Source organism: Heloderma suspectum, chromosome 5, assembly GCF_057233095.1.
Source record: "Heloderma suspectum isolate Gila_16-S chromosome 5, 16-S_ref, whole genome shotgun sequence".
In the NCBI taxonomy this organism is placed as follows: Eukaryota; Metazoa; Chordata; class Lepidosauria; order Squamata; family Helodermatidae; genus Heloderma; species Heloderma suspectum.
In genome coordinates this window covers 93,261,752-93,281,292 of record NC_139462.1, presented here as the reverse complement: position 1 = coordinate 93,281,292, position 19,541 = coordinate 93,261,752, and the positions used below count along the sequence as shown (strand labels likewise).

The 19,541-nt window shown below is 45.0% G+C and overlaps 1 protein-coding gene across 1 annotated transcript in view; it reads right to left on the bottom strand.

The window, feature by feature from the left end:
- The window catches only part of SGCZ (sarcoglycan zeta), a 541,716-nt gene extending 523,236 nt beyond the window's left edge, over positions 1-18,480 (bottom strand). Inside the window, exon 1 of the mRNA XM_084856694.1 lies at positions 18,429-18,480. The gene's annotated coding sequence lies outside the window, so the exon portion shown is untranslated. The remainder of the gene's footprint in view (positions 1-18,428) is intronic.
- Between the last annotated feature and the right edge of the window lie 1,061 nt (positions 18,481-19,541).

Sequence of the window (19,541 nt, the reverse complement as noted above, 5' to 3'; positions counted from 1 at the left end):
GCTCACCAAAAACGTTTCTATTAAGCAAAAAAGCATACAAAAATGTGTATATTAGGAGAAATGTGCATGAAAATGCATACAAATTCTCATGCATACTTTGAAAAATGAAAAATGTCTCAAATTGATGCAGAAACAAGACAGAACAATCTAAGGAGGATTGGAAAAACTGAGAGAACCCAAAATTGATGGATTCCTCCATCCCCAATTGCAACACAGCAGGAAAGATGAAGGTACCATCTGTCCAGGCCCTGTAGCCCTCTCCACGACTTTGTACATAGTATAGGTCTGTTATTTATTTTTACATTTCATTCATACTTCTGAGATGGCTGCTTTTGTCTTTTTAAGATGAAAGGCAGGCTCAATCCAGTGGCTTCACTTTGATGCATTTAGAAATGTCTTCCTCCAGCTCTTTGCCCCTCTGAAGCCATCAATAAATCCTTCCTCCACTATAAACAAAAAGGCTGCCTTTCTAGATCTCTTGCAGCCTCAGTTGTCATTTCTGTATTCCAACTTTTGATATCTTCCCAGCTTTTGTTTCTCTCCGAACTACCATTATCCACTTCCTGACAATTTATCATACTTTTGTTAACAAACTACACTAACACAACCCAGTTGTGGGTTTATCTCACTACCCTTTTTCTCACTTCCATTATTTCAGTTTTCTCTGAAATCTAAATCAAATCCAAATCCAAATCAATCATATTTATTTTAGCAACAATAGCAACCACCAGTATGTTAGTGTGCCATTTCCCTTTTTAAAAATATATATTATCATCTGCTTATGCTTAATCACAGCAGTTCCCTTAGAGCACAGTCCTATGCATGATTAGACAGAAAAGGTCAGTGGGGGACCATGCTGGGTAGGGAATACTGAGCATTAGGAAAAATGTCCTATAACTCCCATCATTCCCCACCCATCATGGTCTCCCACTGACTTTTTTTTCTCCTGTCTAAGCACGCATAGGATTTATACCCTGAATTTACTTTTGAAGGCAGCAGAAATCCCTGCTTCATATTTTACAGGCCAGAGGATCAAGACTTCTTTGAAAACCAGATCCAAAACAACCAAAATATTCGAAGTTTCATTCTGAATTCTTTTGAGCAGAGATGATGCCAAAAAATGGTAATTGGGGGATTCTGAATCAAACTTTCCCACTTTGGAAAACACCAGGCCATTAGAAGCTGAACACCAGCTTTCCAGAGTTCAGGCCCAGCTCATAATGGTTTGCCCTTGTGCCAGTGTTCCCACATCATCCAACAGCCTTCCCAGCAGTTGGGTTCCCCCCTCACCCCCAAAACATACTCAGTGAAAGAAGGGCAATCCCAGGGAGGGCTGGAGTGGAGAGTTTTGGCAGCTGCATAAGCCTTCTCGGGTAAACCTGGTTGCTTCTAGATTATTCTGTGCACTCTTAGAAGAGGCTATTGCCTCTATCCCAGCAGGGGAGACTGAGTTCCTGATGCCCCCCCCCCCACTCAATTCATTAAGCAAAGAGGATGCTCTTCTGAGAATTCAGATGCAAACAGGCCTAAAAGATGAGTGGTCAGACTGAGTTTTAGGAAGCAAGCTAGTCTCAGGGCAAGATCATGGGCTAGGCATCAATGGGCACTTGACAGGGGCACACTGAAAAGAGCGGGCTTGTGTTGCTCCTCCTCTTCACCACTGCAACCTCTTTGTTCACCTGCCTCTCACCCTAGCCCAGACAACAGTAGTGGTGGTGGTGAGAAGGAGGAGCTGTAGATTGCCTACTTGCTCATTGGCTCTCTGCCTGTCATCAAGCAAGTGCTAGCAAGGATGAGAAACAGGATGAAGAGCAGTAGTAGAAGATCTCCTGGGCATGGGATTTCCAAGATTTCCCTGGGAATTCAGAAAATCAGAGCCTTGATGGACAAACTGACTAGACAAGTATGTCTACCTGATGGAAAAACACTACTGGAGTTATTCATTGATATACAGTTAATGTTTATTTCTTACATAAACAATAAGTTCGCAGAGCACCGCATCTCAAGTCAACACCCATAACTTGGGAAGGACTCAATTTCTATGACTGTTAATTTTATGAAGGTCTGTCTTAATTTATGACAATGTTCACTTGGGGTTCTAACATGCATGTTTCTTTGGATTTATATTTTCAATATGTTTGATTTATTCATATTATTTCTAGAGAAAATTACAATAAAGTATAATTTGTAAGAAAATAAAATTAAGTAAGTCAGAGCTAATTACAACACGAGGTGGGAGAAATTCACCAACCCTGCTTTCAAGTAACTGAATTTAGGACGTTACATTGACTTCAGTGCACTTATTTCTGAATAAGTGTTTTTTTTAAAAAAAAAAAAACAACTAATAGCTTGCCTTTTGCCACATTTACACAGAAGTAAGTTCCACTAACTTTTAAAGACAGTTAAGAGCACTAGAGGAATAGGACTGAGTTGCATGTCCTAAACACTTCCAAATTCTTGGAAAGGAACAGGGGCGGTTGTTAGGCACTTATAAGTTTCAGGGTCCACGTTTCAGGACATACATACATACTAAATGCATATAATAATTTATATTTATATAGGCAAAGTTAACAATAATTGCTAGGGTTGGTTTACATTTCACAGGAGGCAAACTCAGCCAATTAATTTTCCATCCAAATAATCTCAAATACAATCCATTCTTCAATTAATTTGCACCCTGTTGCCGTGGTTTCCCAAACCAATGAAAAAGGTTTTCTTCTCAGCTTAAGTGCCATGCAGGAGAAGATAGTTCTTTTTTTAGGATGGGAGGGTGTTCCAGCATGTTGAAAGGGGGGAGTTAAGCCTTCTCTATCCAGCTCCAATCCACCTTGAATATTGCCTCCTGGATGGTAATTAAGCTGAGAAAAAACACCTTCCTTTGGGACCAAAGGAGACTCAGGGCTCTGTGGCATAGGTCAGGGGCTCTGGGAAACAGGTGTGTCATCAGGGCCCCATAGGCCCAGGCCTAGCAACAACCCTGGACATATATGACTTATAGCTAGAATAAATACAGTACTACATTAAAATACCTATTTGTATCAACTAAAACTGAGTTATAGTCAGCATTTTAATTTATTTCCCATTTTCAGACTTCCTTCTCTGTACCTTTTCAGTATATATAGAATGGAGCCTCAAATTATACTATTCCCTTTGAGGTCCTTCAGGAATATTTCCAACAATCATTTGTTTCTTTTATTGTAGTTGTTTCAATAGTGGGGGCCAATGCATTTTGGCAGTGTAAGGGTCTTTGTTATTGCGGGCATAATTAAATTCTAGGTTTACTAAATTATATTAAAAACAAAAAGCTAAACCTCCTTCCAGTGGGAACAATTTGCCCTACAGAAATCTGCTATAGCATTTAAATGAAATTGTTAATCAGGGACTATTTACAACTGCACCTGCTCTCATTTGTTACATTAGACTATGTAATCACTGTCAGTTTTTTGCAGATTCAAGCCACTGATACAACAGACACCTAGTTAAAGTAGAATCCCTATCTGCCAAATTACCCCAGGTTTCCAGTGGGGAATGAAGAACAGGGTCACAATGGGCAAAAAACACCACCACTTTTCCCCACTTGAAATGGTTGTTTGGTTAGCTTCATGCACCAGAGCGTGAATCTCACAAACAGAAGATGACTCCTTCATACACTTTGCCATGATGAATTACGCTGAGGTCAAACTGTGGCAGAGCAAACCAGTGATGAAGGTAAACCAACTGGATGATTGCTTCATTAAAGGATAAAAACACAAAGAATATATGTAGGCTGCTTGTCTCATTACTGTTGAAAGATGCAGGCTTTATCTCAAAAGTCACACGTGTATAAAGAGGTCTGCAAACTCATCCATCTACCTCAGGAGAAAAATCCACAGTCTATGGAGCCATCTCACAATCCTCTACCAAGTACCAACACAGTTTTCATTCGTGTCAAGGAAGATTGCTCCAGGATGTTGTTATGAAGGCTGAGTTTATTTTTTATTGTTTAAGACAGTTACAGCAATGGACAATAGTTCACAGTGACTTAAATTGCCCTATTAACAGAAGAGTGCCACTTGTCTAGCTTCTAGGATCTCATCCCATCCTTACTTTAACTGGGATGAGCCATGTCCAGTACACTAATCCTTGCTTCAAGCCCGCATGTCTCAGGGGTTAGCTCCACAAGCATTTTCTGCAGGCCTGCACAACCTGTGGCACCCTGAGCAAAATGAAACCCACCAGACTTGTATCATGTCTTTCAGGTACTGGGCACCCCTTGCTGCCCCAAGCAGGGAACAAAATCTGGATGTTTATTGTTGAACAACGACTGATGTGTCATGTTTGCTTGATGAGTTACAAGGTACATATGTCTCTCTTTCTCAGAAATCAATGCTATTATATTATATTTTTCACATTACCTTTCCATGGATCTTTAAGCCTCCGTGCTGCTCTTAATAATGCACTAATGTCTTTCTGACAGTAAAATGGCAAGCATCCCTCAACTTGAAATGTATCTGAATAGCTGTCTTTTTAAAAAAGACTTCAAAGTCTACCAACTTAATTTCAAAATACTTTGGAGATTATGTGGACTACAACTGGATGTCAAAATTTGAGGAGTATTCTGTTGCATGCTTCCACCCGCCATCGATCTCTTTAGAGATGTCTATGTAAGACAAATCAAATCGCTTTCATCATAAAAACTTTCTACTGCTGAGACTCCCCCACACCCGTTTTACACAGAGAATGCTACAACACTGTTTTCTTTAAAAGGGGAATGATTTTACAGTTTATACATATGAGAGAGAGAGGCATAAAGCAGAGAATATAGCCAGCTGACAAAGTAAAAATAACAATGTATTCCATGATCAACTGGGTTTTATGAGTCTTATCTATCTTACTCCTATTGACTGCATGTCTCTGGGAGACAGTTTTACTGCATCACTAGTTTTGAGATCTCAGAATGAATGACACCAACCAGTTCTATAATATATAATCAATCCTAGTCAGTCAGCACTAGGCAAGGTGGCTTATTTTGTGATTTTCTTCAACAGGGCTGAGATGAGAAATTGACTTTGAATCTATATCAGTAGATACAGGTGCCACCACAATCATCATGACATCATGGCCAGGGGGGAGGAGAAAAGGGTAGAAGCAGGGGAGAGGGTAGAAGAGGGGATGGACAGGTGCCACCGCAATTATCATGACATCATGGCCAGGGGGGAGGAGAAAAGGGTAGAAGCAGGGGGGAGGATAGAGGAGGGGATGGACAGGTGCCACCGCAATCATCATGACATCATGGCCAGGGGGGAGGAGAAAAGGGTAGAAGCATGGGGGAGGATAGAGGAGGGGATGGACAGGTGCCACCACAGTCATCATGACATCATGGCCAGGGAGGAGGAGAGTGAGTGGCAGCAGTGGCAGATGCAACCACCATCACTGTCATCATTGTTGGGGGAGGGAGGAGGAGGGCATGTGTTACCACCATCATAGGGGAGAAGGGAGGAGGAGGAAGAGGGGTTGGGTGGTGCTGCCAGCACTGTCATCATGGCTGGGGATGGGAGGGGAAGAGAGGGCATCGGAGGGAGGGGGAGGGCAGGTGGCTGCTGTGGCCACCATAATCATCATTGTGGGGAAGGGAGGAGGAGGGGTGGGCAGCCTTCATCATTGTTACAGTCAGGGGGAGAGATGAGAGAGGGCAGTGGTTGGATGGTGAGGAAAGGGAGGAGCAGGGTGGGTGCTGTTGTCATCAGTGTTGTCGAGGAAGGGGGAGGAGGGGGAGAAGGAGGGTATGTGCACTGCTGCTATTGTCATGGCCTGGGGAGGGTGAAGAGAAAAGAGGGTGGCGGTACAACCTTCTGCCTCGGGCGGTCTTGTATTAGCCCTGGAAATGGGGAGTTCAGAAGTGGGAGTGACTCATTCTTCTTATTTGCCCATTTTTGTTTTGTGACATATGAACCAGCTCCTAGCTCCCTCGTTTCTTCGTTTAATATCACATCTCTAATGTTCCTAAAATTGTTGTTTAAGTGTGTATTACTGTTCTGACCTCAGAGGCATTTCTATTCTGAAACATACTTCTGAGGATTGAAGCCAAGGAATGGAGTGTGACCCAAGAAGATTCAGAGGAGGGTGAAAATTGGCTGTGCATTCAGGACCAGACAACTGGAAATCATGGGAGGAGGTTCATGCCATGCCAATGCCATACCTATTAATTTCATTTACTATTTACGTAACACGATTTCAACACTGCTTACTTGGCATGGCTCTCAACCCAGGAGCCCTGGGTGGTGAAATTTTGGAAACACACTCAGAAGGATCCAAAGAATTATTAGCATTCTTTGGGGAAAGCCAGGACAGTTGAATCAGATTCAAACCAGACTGCAGTGCAATCCTATGCATGTATAGACAGAAAAAAGTCCTACAATGCCCAGCATTCCCCAGCCAGCACTGCTACGGCAATCTAGTCTATACCACAGAGGTATAGACTAGAGCTGCAACCCAGTGGCCCTCTGGATGTTTTTGGGTTGCAGCTCTTGTCAGCCCCAGTCAGCATGACTAATGGTTAGGGAGGATGGGAGTTGGAGTCCAAGAATACCTGAAAGGCCACAGGTGCCTATAGCAAAACAAACTTAGTTTTGAGGATACAGATAGTTGAATGTTGCATTATGTAACAATAATACAAGATTCTCATGTAACCATTTAAATGTATTACAAGTTCGTGACAGTTTATAGAATTGTATGTATTATATTTCCCACAAATAATGAGAACAGGAAATTAATTTCTTAAACATGAAATTGCATGCACACAGGCAAAGCACAAAAAAAAAAAGAGTATCATTTAGCAACCGTGTTTTGCAATTTGGGGGTGGGTTTTTTTTTTGCAGATCTGTTTTATTAAATAGAATTGCAATTATAGGTTAAATCAGATTAGGGATGTACAAAAGTTACTTACCGTTTTGCGGATCTGCTTCACGGTGGGGAGGGAGGTGCTCCATCCCTCCCCCCGGAATCCTTGATGGGGGGGAGGCGCTCTGTCCCTCAGAGCCCAGCCAGAGCCCAGCCAGTTCTGCCCCGTGGGGATTCCACGGAGCTGCCTGCCGGCTCCGCCAGCAGCTGGACATCCGGCCACTGGGTAGCAGGGACACAAATGGCAGCTGCCATAGCCGCCACCATTTGCATCCCTGTATTCAACCGTGATAGGCCACGTAAAGACTTACATAGCTTATCACGTCTGGGTTAAAAAAAAAAACGCATACACAAATGGCGGCGGCTATGGCCGCCGCCATTTGCGTTCCTTATTTTTCACCGTCTTAGTCTACGTAAATATTTATGTAGACTATTATGGCAAAAATAAAGGGGAACGCAAATAGCGTAGTGGGCGCTATTTGCATTCCTTTTTCATTCGCTGTTTTAGCCTACGTAAATATTTACATAAATATTTACATAAATATTTACGTAGGCTAAAACGGCGAATCAAAAAGGAACGCAAATAGCGCCCACTACGCTATTTGCATTCCCCTTTATTTTCGCTGTAATAGTCTACATAAATATTTACGTAGACTAAGACGGCAAAAAATAAGGAATGCAAATTGCAGCTGACATAGCCACCGCCATTTGAGTATGCATTTTTTTTTAACCCAGACGTGATAGGCTACGTAAGTCTTTACGTAGCCTATCACGTCTATGTAAAAAGAAAAAAGAAAAAAAAGACCAGACAGCAAATGGTGGAGGTGGCAGCCAGTTGGAAGACCAGGCACCGCCGCTGCTGGTGCCGCTGCCGTCCGGAACATCCGCCCCAGGTAAGTCTCGTCCTGGGGGGGGATCCACGGGGGCAGGGGGGGCAGGCCATTCCACCATGGATTTTGGCCTCACTGAAATCCGTGGTGGAATTCTCCACCATCCCTAAATCAGATGGATTATGATATTCAGTGACAAGAGAAGTTCACGAAAAGTTACAATGTAAAACCCACCTTTAACATACAAACAAGCTATGTCAGTTATAAGACCACTTTTAATAACACACCCTGAATTTCAGAGGCAACTTGAAATTGATCTATTCAGGGTGCAATCCTATGCATGTTGAGAAAGAAAAAAATCCTACAACTCCCAGCATCTCTCCACATGGGGCATGTAGAGCATTACTTACAGGACTTTTTTCTGTCTAAACTCGCGTAGGATTGAACCCTTAAAGTTCAGTATGAAAAAAGTAAAGTAACAGCCTGGGGTCTGCATAAAGATATAATTGTAATTTAACATTTTGTATGGGAATAGTTTTGAATTAAACATTTTGATGATTTATTCAGAAGTTTTAGAATCTTCCAGTTCTGTAACTTATATGCACTTCAAATCAGAATAGTTACATTTTATGGAAACAAAAACTTAGAGAGTTTTTAAAGATTTAATGATAGGGTTTGGGATGAATGCCAGAATAAGAGCTGATGAAATGAGGAGGAAGGTAGGTACCATATAATTACTTTAATTACTCATGAGGAGGACAGTAAAAAAAAATCCATTAGGAACTGGCATGCCTAGAAAGTCATTTCCATTGGCGGAACCAAAGGCACAGTAGAAACAAGAGTATTTATTGATATCTTAATATATTAGCTTCCTAAAATTAAAAAAAGAGAGAATCACATAGTTCTTATTGAAAAGATTATAAAATCTTTTTTGCATAGGGATGGGGGAGAAATTCATTCAGAAGGCACTTTAATGTGAGCTCCGTCCACCTGACGGAGGCAGGGTTGGGGGCCAGAATATACAGAGGCTGGGCTGCGGGTGCTGGCGGAGCACTAGGGGCAGGCCATGCCAGGTAAGGGGAACAGGGGAGAGATGTGTAATATCTGTCCCCTGTTCCGGGCCTCCCCAGAGCCAAAGGATGGCTGGGGGAGGTGTGACTCCACCTTCTGGTCTTCATTTGCTGCTCTGCAATGCCAGGTCTGTTACCCAGAAAATATCTGTCATCCATGACATAATCTGGGATGAAGGTGCAGACCTGGCATGTATTACGGAAACCTGGCTGGCTGAGGCCGCTGCTCCAACTCTTGCAGCCATGTGCCCAGCCGGATTTTCGTACGCACAACAGCCAAGGGCTAGGGATCTGGGAGGGGAAGTGGCTGTTATCTACCGGGAGTCCTTGGTCTTCACCAGACCCCCTCTCCGGGAGACCAAGGTTGCCGAGTGCATGTACTGGAGGTTGGGCCTGAAGGGCAGTCTGGGGATTCTGCTCGTGTACCGCCCACCCCGCTGCATGACTGACTCCCTGGCCGAGGTGCCTGAGGTGGTCTCTGATGTGCGTGTGCAATCCCCTAACTTATTCGTGTTGGGGGACTTCAATGTACATTCAGAGGGCACCTCGGGACTTCATAGAGACCATGGCTTCCTGGGAGCTGTACCCTATTCCAGCTGGTCCTACCCATGTAGCCGGTCATGCACTAGACCTTCTAGAGAAGCAGGGAGTGATCTGGAAGTCGGGGGTATATCCATCACCCTCTTGTCATGGTCAGATCACTATCTGGTGACATTGGATTTCTTGGTTCCACAACCCCTCTGCAGGGGTGGAGGACCCATTAAAACGGTCTGCCCCAGGCATCTTATGGATTTGAGTGGATTCCTGGCTGCGCTTGGGGATTCTCTAGAGCATGCAAATGGCCACTCGGTCGAGACCCTGGTGGGTGGCTAGAATGACACAATCACTGGGGCATTAGACAGGGTGGCTCTGAAACGCCCTCTCCCCCCGAACAGGTTTTGAACTGCACCATGGTTCAATCCACGGCTACAAGCTCTGAAACAGGTAGGGATGTACGAAACACCTACCTGGCTCCGTGCCGGGCAATCCACGGTGGGGGGGAGGCGCTCCGTCCCTCCCCCCGGAATCCTCGACGGGGGGGGGAGGTGATCCGGTCCTCCCCCCCAGAATCCTGCCCGGCCAGCTCCGCTCCACAGCCAAGCCGCGGAGCCGCCAGCCGGCTCTGGCCGCCCACAGCCGGACATCCGGCCACTGGACAGCCCTGCAGGGACGCAAATGATGGCTGTCGTAGCCGCTGCCATTTGCATCCCTGTATTGAGCCGTGATAGGCTACGTAAATATTTACGTAGCCTATCACGGCAGGGGGGAAAATCCGAGTGTACACAAATGGCGGTAGCCGCCGCCATTTGCGTACGCTGGGTTTTTTTCCCCCTGCCATGATAGGCTACGTAAATACTTACGTAGCCTATCACGGAAGGGGGAAAAAAACCCAACGTACACAAATGGCGGTAGCCGCCGCCATTTGCATATGCTGTTTTTTTTTTCCCCCTGCCATGATAGGCTATGTAAATACTTATGTAGCCTATCACGGCCTCTGCAGGGACGCAAATGGCATCCCTGCGTTAGCCATGATAGGCTACATAAGTATTTACGTAGCCTATCATGGCTATGAAAATGAAGCGAATGGCGGCCGCAGGACGGCCGCCATTCACAAAGGGAGCAGGTAAGTGCTCCGTTTCACGCGCCTTTCATGTGGTGGGGGAGGCGGGGACTTCGTCCTGTGTGCCTTTCGTGTGTTGGGGAGGCAGGGGCTTCGTTCCGTGACGGATTTCAGGGGGCCGAATACACTGGCATTCAGCCTCACCGAGATCCATCGTGGAATTCTCTGACATCCCTAGAAACAGGAGATGAGATGGCTAAAGCACTGGTGGTGGACGTCTCGCTCCGAAGATGATTGGACACAGGCTAGAGCTGTATCTTCAGCCTATCATGTGGCAGTGAAGGCAGCAAAAAAGGAATATTATGCTGCCTCTATCATGTCTGCAGAGTGCTGTCCCAGGAGGCTGATCCAAGTGGACTGGAGCCTGGTCAGTCCAGTTGCTCTGGAACTGCTGGAACATTCTAAGGCCTCCTGTGAGGCCTTGGCAAGGTACTTTGTGGATAAAATTGATTGGATTGGGAATATTATTCCATGCACCATGGATACAGTTAGCGAGCGAGAGGCAGCCTGTGGCAAACCAGTTTTGTGAGATCGGTTCCAGCTTCTTTCTTCTGATGAAGTGGACAAGGTGCTTTCATCTGTAAAGCCGACCACCTGCTTACTTGATCCTTGCCTATCTTGTCTCATTATGACCTGCAGAGTGGTGAGGGGATCAGGGCATTGGTGAATGCCTGAGGGAATGATGCCATCAGCCCTCAAGGAGGCAGTGATAAGACTGTTCTTAAAGAAGCCCTCCTTGGATCCCCAAGTCTTGAACAACTTTCACCAAGTCTCAAATCTCCCACTGGGGGCAAGGTGATTGAGCGGTTGGTAGAGATGCAGTTGAAGGCATTAGAAGAACCTGATTATCTAGATCCATTCTAGATAATCAGATCCATTTCAAACAGGCTTCAGGCCTGGGCATGGGACAGAAAAGGCCTTGGTCGCCTTGGTGGATGATATGAGGAGGGCTTTGGATAGGGGTGAATGCTCCTTCCTTGTTCTCCTCAACCTCTCTGCGGCTTTTGATACCATTGACCACAGTATCCTCCTGGACCGCCTGGAGGGGTTGGGCATTGGAGACATCATATTATGGTGATTCTGGTCCTTCCTCTCTGGCAGGTACCAAAAAGTAGCACTGGGAGAGGAGGTTTCGGACCCATGGCCGCTCACTTGTGGGGTGCCACGCGGTTCCATCCTCTCCCCGATGCTATTTAACATCTATGTGAAACTGCTGGGGGCTATCATCAGGAAGTTTGGGGTGTGGTGTCATCTATAAGTGGACTCTCTTTCAAAGAGAGTCCGCTCTAACTCTCTTTCAAATCTTCACCAAGGTTGGCCATAGAATCCCTGTCCAAATGTCTGGAGATGGTGAGTGGCTGGATGGGGAGGAATAAGCTGAAGCTGAACCCTGACAAGACCAAGGTAGTTTTGGTGGGAGACAAGAGGAGGTTGGGGGATGCTGACCTGGTGTTGAATGGGGTATGGCTACCCTTGAAAGACCAAGTCCTCAGCTTGGGGGTCATTTTAGACTCCCAGCTGTCCATGGAGGCTCAGGTGTTAGCTGTGATCTGGACAGCGCTGTACCAACTCCATCTGATATGGCAGTTGCACCCCCTACCTTCCCGACCATCTGCTCCTATTGGTAGTACATGCCCTGGTCTCCTCTCACCTAGACTACTGTAATGTGCTCTATGTGGGGTTACCCAGAAGATGGTTCAGAAGCTACAGCTGGTGCAGAATGCAGCGGCTCACCTGATTAAAGGCAGCCACCAATGTGATCACATAAGTCCGGTGCTGAAGGAGTTGCACTGGCTACCAGTTGTTTTCCGGGCTAAATTCAAGGTGTTGGTTTTGACCTTTAAAACCCTATACAGTTCTGGCCCAGCCTATCTCAAGGAGTGCCTCCAGCAACACCAGACAGGCCACTCAACAAGATCAGCCTTGGATGGCCTTCTCTCTGTCCCATCAGCCAGGAGAGCTAGGCTGGTGAGGACGAGGGAGAGGGCCTTCTCTGTGGTGGCCCTCACTCTGTGGAACTCCCTCCATAGGGAACTCTGCCATGCCACCTCTTTAATGGGCTTCTGCCATGCATTAAAACGGGGTTGTTCGGGCAGACATTTGGGGCGGGTTAGGGTATTTTTAGAGATATGATGTTTTAATGTGGAATTTTATTGTTTTAAACGGTTTGTACTGTTGTACTTTGCCCAAAGTGGCCGAGTGGCCAGCCAGATGGGTGATTAAGAAAATAAATAAATAAATAAATAAATTTAACCATTATACAAACCAAAACTTAGTCATGCTTCAAAAATCACACTTCTGTGAATTTTGAAATGGAATTCTTCAATGAAAAAAAGGATACAAAAATGTGTATATTAGGGAAAACAATGTTAAAAATGCATTATATTAGGGAAATTCTTTTAAAAATGTGAATATTAGGCAAAACTGCTTACAAAAATATTTGTATTAGGAGAAATGTGCACAAATATGCTTATGAATAATCACTTAAAAACGTTGTTTTTAAGTTTGGGATGAAATGGATTTAAGACTGTAGAAATTCATAAATTTTAGACAAACCAAATTTAAGACTGGAAAAATGAGAAACTGAAAGAAAGGTTCAGAGGGTTCAGAGGAGGCAGGAGGGCAACAAAGATGATCAGGGGACTGGAAACAAAGCCCTATGAGGAGAGACTGAAAGAACTGGGCATGTAACATGTTTAGCCTTGAGAAGAGAAGATTGAGGGAAGACACGATAGGGCTCTTCAAGTACTTGAAAGGTTGTCACAAAGAGGAAGGCCAGGATCTCTTCTCGATCATCCCAGAATGCAGGACACGGAATAATGGGCTCAAGTTCCAGGAAGCCAGATTCCGGCTGAACATCAGGAGAAACCTCCTGTTAGAGCAATACGACAATGGAACCAATTCCCTAGGGAGGTGGTGGGCTGTCCCACACTGGAAGGCGTTCAAGACGAGGCTGGACAGCCATCTGTCAGGGATGCTCTGACTTGGATTCCTGCATTGAGCAGGGGGTTGGACTCGATGGCCTTGTAGGCCCCTTCCAACCCTACTATTCTATGATGCTACAATTCTATGGAACTGAAAATGGACAGATTTATCTATCCGTATTGGACCAGTCTATTTCTAGTCTAAGTCACTTTCATATGTGTTCACCTATAAGTCCATTCTAAACAAAAATCCACATGATTTAAACATGTATTCAAATACACATTTCTAAATGCATATTTTGCCTCAAAATATGCATTTTAAAATGTATCTTGATATATTTTTTGCACTGAGAACTACATCTGAACATTTGATAAGGGCAAAAGCTGGTGGAAAACTAATGCAAATCCACACATTAGTGTGGGAGGTGCTAATCATGTCAGTTTGTTTCATTGATACAAGAGAGCCAGTGTGTTGTAGTAGTCAAGAGTGTTGGGCTGGGAGTTGGGAGATCTGGGTTCTAGTCCCCACTTAGCCATGAAGCTGGCTGGGTGACTTTGGGCCAGTCACTGACTCTCAGCCTAACCTACCTCACAGGGTTATTGCGGAGATAAAATGGAGAGGATGAGGACTATGTCAAGCTACCTTGGGTTCCTTGCAAGAGGAAAAAAGGTGGGATGTAAATGTAACAATACATTTTTTTAAAAATCAAAATAACAAATTCCTCAGGCATTCTTACTCCTCCAATAGGAAGCTGGATATATAGAGAGCAAAAAGATGAAAGAACTGACACAAAGGATGGTGAGAGGTGGAGTGTTAAAGAGATAGAAATAAATTTGCATTAGATGTAGTGTTGGTGAACTGCTTTGGTCTGATATTACCATCTTAAAAGTAAATCAAATATTCTTTTTCAACTCTAACATTGTAATCCTATGTTCACTGACTTGGGAGCAAGTCCCATTGAATTCAGTGGGATAGGACTAGGGATGTCAGAGAATTCCACCTCAGATCTCGGTGACGTCGAATGCCAGTGCATTCAGCCCCCCGAAATCCGTGGCAGAATGAAGCCCCCCACCCCGCAAAATGGGCCCAGAACGGAGCGCCTACCTGCTGCCGTCCATGCTAACTTGCGAATGGCGGCCGCGTCTGCAGCTGCCATTCGCTTCTTCCATGTAGCCGTGATAGGCTACGTAAATACTTACGTAGCATATCAAGGCTAACGCAGGGATGACATTTGCGTCCCTGTGGAAGCTGTGATAGGCTACAGAAGTATTTATGTAGCCTACCACGGCTTAACTAAGGGAATGCAAATGGCGGCGGCTATGGCGGCCGCCATTTGCGTTCCTTTTTTTTTTTTTTTGCCGTTTTAGCCTACGTAAATATTTACGTAGGCTATTATGGCCCCCCCAAAAAGGAATGCAAATGGAGGCCACTATGCCATTTGCATTTAGGGATGGACGAAAGGGACTTACCTCATCCCGCAGCTTGCTTCGCGGTGGGGGGGAGGCGCTTCACTTCTCCCCCTGAAGTTCAGGCGAGGTGGGGAGGCGCCCCGCCTCGTCCGGCCAAAATTCAGGCCGGGGGGGGAGGCGCCCCATCCCTCGCCGGCGAAATTCATGCCGGGGAGGAGTGCCCCGTCTCCCCGGCTGCGAAAAAAAAGTACAGAAAAAAAAACCACACCCATGATAGGCTACATGACGATTTACGTAGCCTATCACGGCTAGATTTCCAAAGTCAGCCGTGATAGGCTACGTAAATCGTCACGTAGCCTATCACGGGTGACTTTGAAAAAAAAAAAAAGCGCATATGCAAATGGCAGCGCCCCATGGGCGCCGCCATTTGCATTCCTTATTTGGACAGGGGTAGTCTATGTAAAGATTTACATAGACTACAGCGAAAATAAGGGAACGCTATTTGCATTGCCCTTATTTTCGCCGTAGTCTACGTAAATCTTTACGTAGACTACCACTGTCCAAATAAGGAACGCAAATGGCTGCGCCCATGGAGTGCCGCCATTTGCGTACGCACTTTTTTTTTTTTTCAGTACGCACTTTTTTTTTTTTTTCCTATCACGGGTGTGTGTTGTTTTTTTTTAACTTTACTTTTTTATTTTGTAATGGTGGCGGTGGCAGCCGGTCGAGAGACCGGCCGCTGCCCCCACCCCCGCCGAACCGCCGCCGAACCGCTGCCGGGATCCGCCGCCGAGAGGGACATTCGCTGAAGGTAAGTCCCATCCCGGGGGGGCGGGGCAGGGGGCCGGCGGAGAATTTCCCCACCAATTTCAGGGGGCTGAATGCATTGGCACTCGGCCTCCCAAAGATGCGTGGAGAAATTCTCTGCCATCCCTGTTTGCATTCCCTTTTTTTTTTTTTTCCGTAATAGCCTACGCAAATATTTACGTAGGCTAAAACAGCAAAAAAAAGGGAATGCAAATGGCGGCCACCGTAGCTGCCACCATTTGCGTCCGCTGTTTGCTTGTTTTTTTCCGTGATAGGCTACGTAAATATTTACATAGCCTATCACAGAAAAATACAGGGAGGCAAATGGCGGCGGCTACGGCAGCCGCCATTTGCGTCCCTGCAGGCTGCCCAGCAGCCGGATGTCCGGCTGCGGGCAGAGAGAATTTAGGGGGGAGGGACAGAGCGCCTCCCCCCCACCGCAAATGTCACCCTTCGAAAAGGTAAGTGACTTTCGTACATCCCTAGATAGGACTTACTTCCAAGGAAGCATGCAAGGACTAGACTGTAAGACTCTCATCAGGCTGAGAGCCATCACGATTTCTTTTCGCTATAGCAAAATATATTTGATACTGTCTACAGCAGGGGCAGGCAACTTTGGGAAGCTGGGGGGGGTGTCTCCCCAGCCGTGGGTGTTGAACTCTTAGGTTAGAGGTGCCATGATAGTGATACATCAGATTCAAAGGTTTACTTACAAGGAGTACTGTATTGGGTAACTTACAGCACACAGGCATACCCAATGGTTAGATCAGACAGCTTCTCTGAACCACGAGCCATGGGGTCAAATGGGTTTTATACCATACATGTCAGCAATGAGGCATCACTACACTAGCAAGCGCCCCCTAGCGTCCATTCCCAGCATAGGCTAGCAGCACTTGGTTCTCAGCACAGCCACCTGCAGCTCAGCATGAACACACAGCTTCACGTCTCGGGCACGGCCTGATAAGGCTTTCTACTCATTAGCGAGGAATGCGCTGAGAAGGCTGTTATCAGCCTTTTGGCTCATCTGCACATGCTCAGAGGCTTACTAGCATGGGAATTGCACCAATAATGAACTTAAGCAAGCATTATGGATCTCTAGACCCCTCTAATACTATAAATGACTTGGCTATGCTCCTGGGGCCAATACGTGGGGGCAGCATTTTTACCCATGGGCCACACAACTCTCCCACCCTGCAGTGTTGAAAATATATAGATATAGAATTACAAAATGGCATCTGCAGTGGCTACAGAGTGCCAAACAGGTCAGAATTAGCTTGTATTTTCCAGGTCAAAAACACTTCAAAAAGGGTTAACAATGCTTCAAAATGGCTTCTCCAGTTGCCACGTTGTTGTTGTTTTTTTAATGCTTTTTTATGATTTGGGCCAGCAGTGGGAGGCATCAGGAGGTCCATGGGCTGCACATTGCCCACCATTGGTCTAGAGCTATTCAAAAGTCACCCAGACTTAGCCTCATAGGTGCTGATATGCGATTGATGCTCTTTCCTTCATACTGGACCCCACGTGGTGACATCTGCACGTTAAAATGGGAGAGACAGTTAGCCAAAAAAGTCTTATTATGGGACATCGAAGCATGTCATATGTGGGCAACCAATGGCCCACATACAGCCACTGGCCACTTTCTCTGGGGAGCATGGACCACCATCAGCTGGGCATTGGAGGAAAGGACTGGTATTTCCATGCTACTAAGCAGTGAGAGAGTGATACTGGCTGCATCAGCAGCCAAGAGTAAAGGGGCGGTGGCTAAAGTGTGTGTGTGTGTGTGTGTGTGTGTGAGAGAGAGAGAGAGAGAGAGAGAGAATCTCTGTTTGTGTGCATCTGTGTGGATGTACATCTCTCTCTCTGCATGCGTGCGCATGTCTGTCTGTATGTCTGTGTATCTTTCTGCATCTGTGTGTGCAGCCCCCCGACCCACCACCCATTGCTGCATAGGACCCTCAGGTCCAAAATGGTTGCTCACCCTGCCCTCTATGGATGAAAAGATCAGTAACAAACCACCTACTTTCTTGGAAAGCTCACAATAATGCAACTGCTTCATTTAAATTCAGACTTGTTCAGACTTCAAGGAACCCTTCCTCCACCAACATTTCTGCTAATGAGGCCCTGTATGCTGCAAATGATTCTGGAGCAGACACTCAGTCCACATGGAGGACTAGAAAAGACTACTAGGCCTCACCATAACTCTCTGTCAGCAGAGAACACAACCTGAAGACACACCAAATATCCCTTTACAGCTACAGATTTGGAGGCGGGGGGATTGAGAGCTGTGAGCAAGCTGTCTTTTAGAAAACCTGCCCATGATTTCTGATTTCAGGAATACAGGTTGGTCTTAAAAAATAAATAAATAAATAATAAATAAATAAATAAAACCATTGGATTACTCAATACTAACTAGGGATAGGTGAGACATTTACTCCATCAAGGGGTTGTTGTTTTTTAAAAACAGATTTACCCCATCCACACTGCCCAAATGTAGAAACAGACTTTGTATTGAAAATCCATACATTTCTGAGCTCATTATATGTTTGTTCCATGACATAAAAGAAGTGTTCAACAACATGTGCACATTTGAAAAATGCACAAAAAGCACTGTGTACATATCTAAAATGCACATAAACACATTTTAGTCCATGGGGGCATGCTCCCACTAATGTGCCCATTGGAAAAATGTGCATGAAAAAATATGTAGGGTTTTTTTTTCCTGTTTGAGAGAGAGAGAGATCCACACAGAACAAACTTGGAGGGGAGAGTTCCAGGGAAATGGTTTGGGGAAATCTGCCCACCCCTAGTACTGATGCACTGAAAGAAGATAAAATAAAACTGTACTTACTATCAACATTCCAGTGAAAATGGAACTCTGTCTCCTGCGGTGCTTTTGCATCAGAGGAATTCTGCAAGATTCTGTACTGCTAATTAGTTCCTTCTATTCCTGCAGTGCTCTCAGGAGGAGAGGCATGTTCACAAAATATTATTTTGTTGCAGTTCTGATGTGCCATTGGGCTGTTAATGGTTATCAGGGTCTCTGCAAACACTTCTGTATACCTTCGTATGCATACTTAGAGACTTCCATTCTCACATTGGGATTGGTTTAATCTTGTGTTGTTTGACCCAGTTTGTGGATTTTTAAGCACCTTTTTCTAACTAGAGATTCCTGTTTAATCTAACAAATCTCTAAATTGTGTGATTTAATTAACAGATAATTAAATGCCCAATAATGATGGAACACATCAGGGAATAGCAAGTTACTGAAGCAGCAGAAGACTACAAGGTTTTTATATTTAAAGAAAGTTAATCTTGACTGGTTGAAGGGGGCTGCAAGCAGGATTTTAGAAATGTTGACTGCTGTAAACTAATGCACTCCCATCTCTTAAAAAAAAATCACCCTTCCTGTAGTGGAAATGAAATTACATTTTGCAATTGGAATGTATGGAGCAATAGCTGTACATCATGTTCTTCCTTATTTACATTTTGCTATTATATTATTTACATTGTGTTATTACGTTTACTGGTAGGGCTTACTTTTTAGCCTGACACATTTTGAAAGCTCAGAATCACTTTGGGGTATTACGTTCCCCCCTCCATTTATTCAAACACCATCACTGTATATATGAAGTTCTTTGCCCCAATGTGCATCACTTTACATTTACTTCTGTTGAAATTCATTGCTATTTCATTGCCAGCCAGCCAGTTCAGAGAGGTGAATTCAGAACTTTTCCCAGTCCAGCTGCATTTTCACTATCCTGAATCATTTGTCATCTGCACAGTTGACCAGTTCAGTGCTTACCCCGAACTCCAGATATTTGTCTTTTAAAGTTAATAAATAGCACCAGCCCTAATATAACTCCTGGGGGGGGGGGTACTTGTTACTTCCCTCCATTGCAAGAACTATCAATTGCTTCTGTCATGTGCTGCCTATTGTTCATCCAACTACTAGTCTATGCTA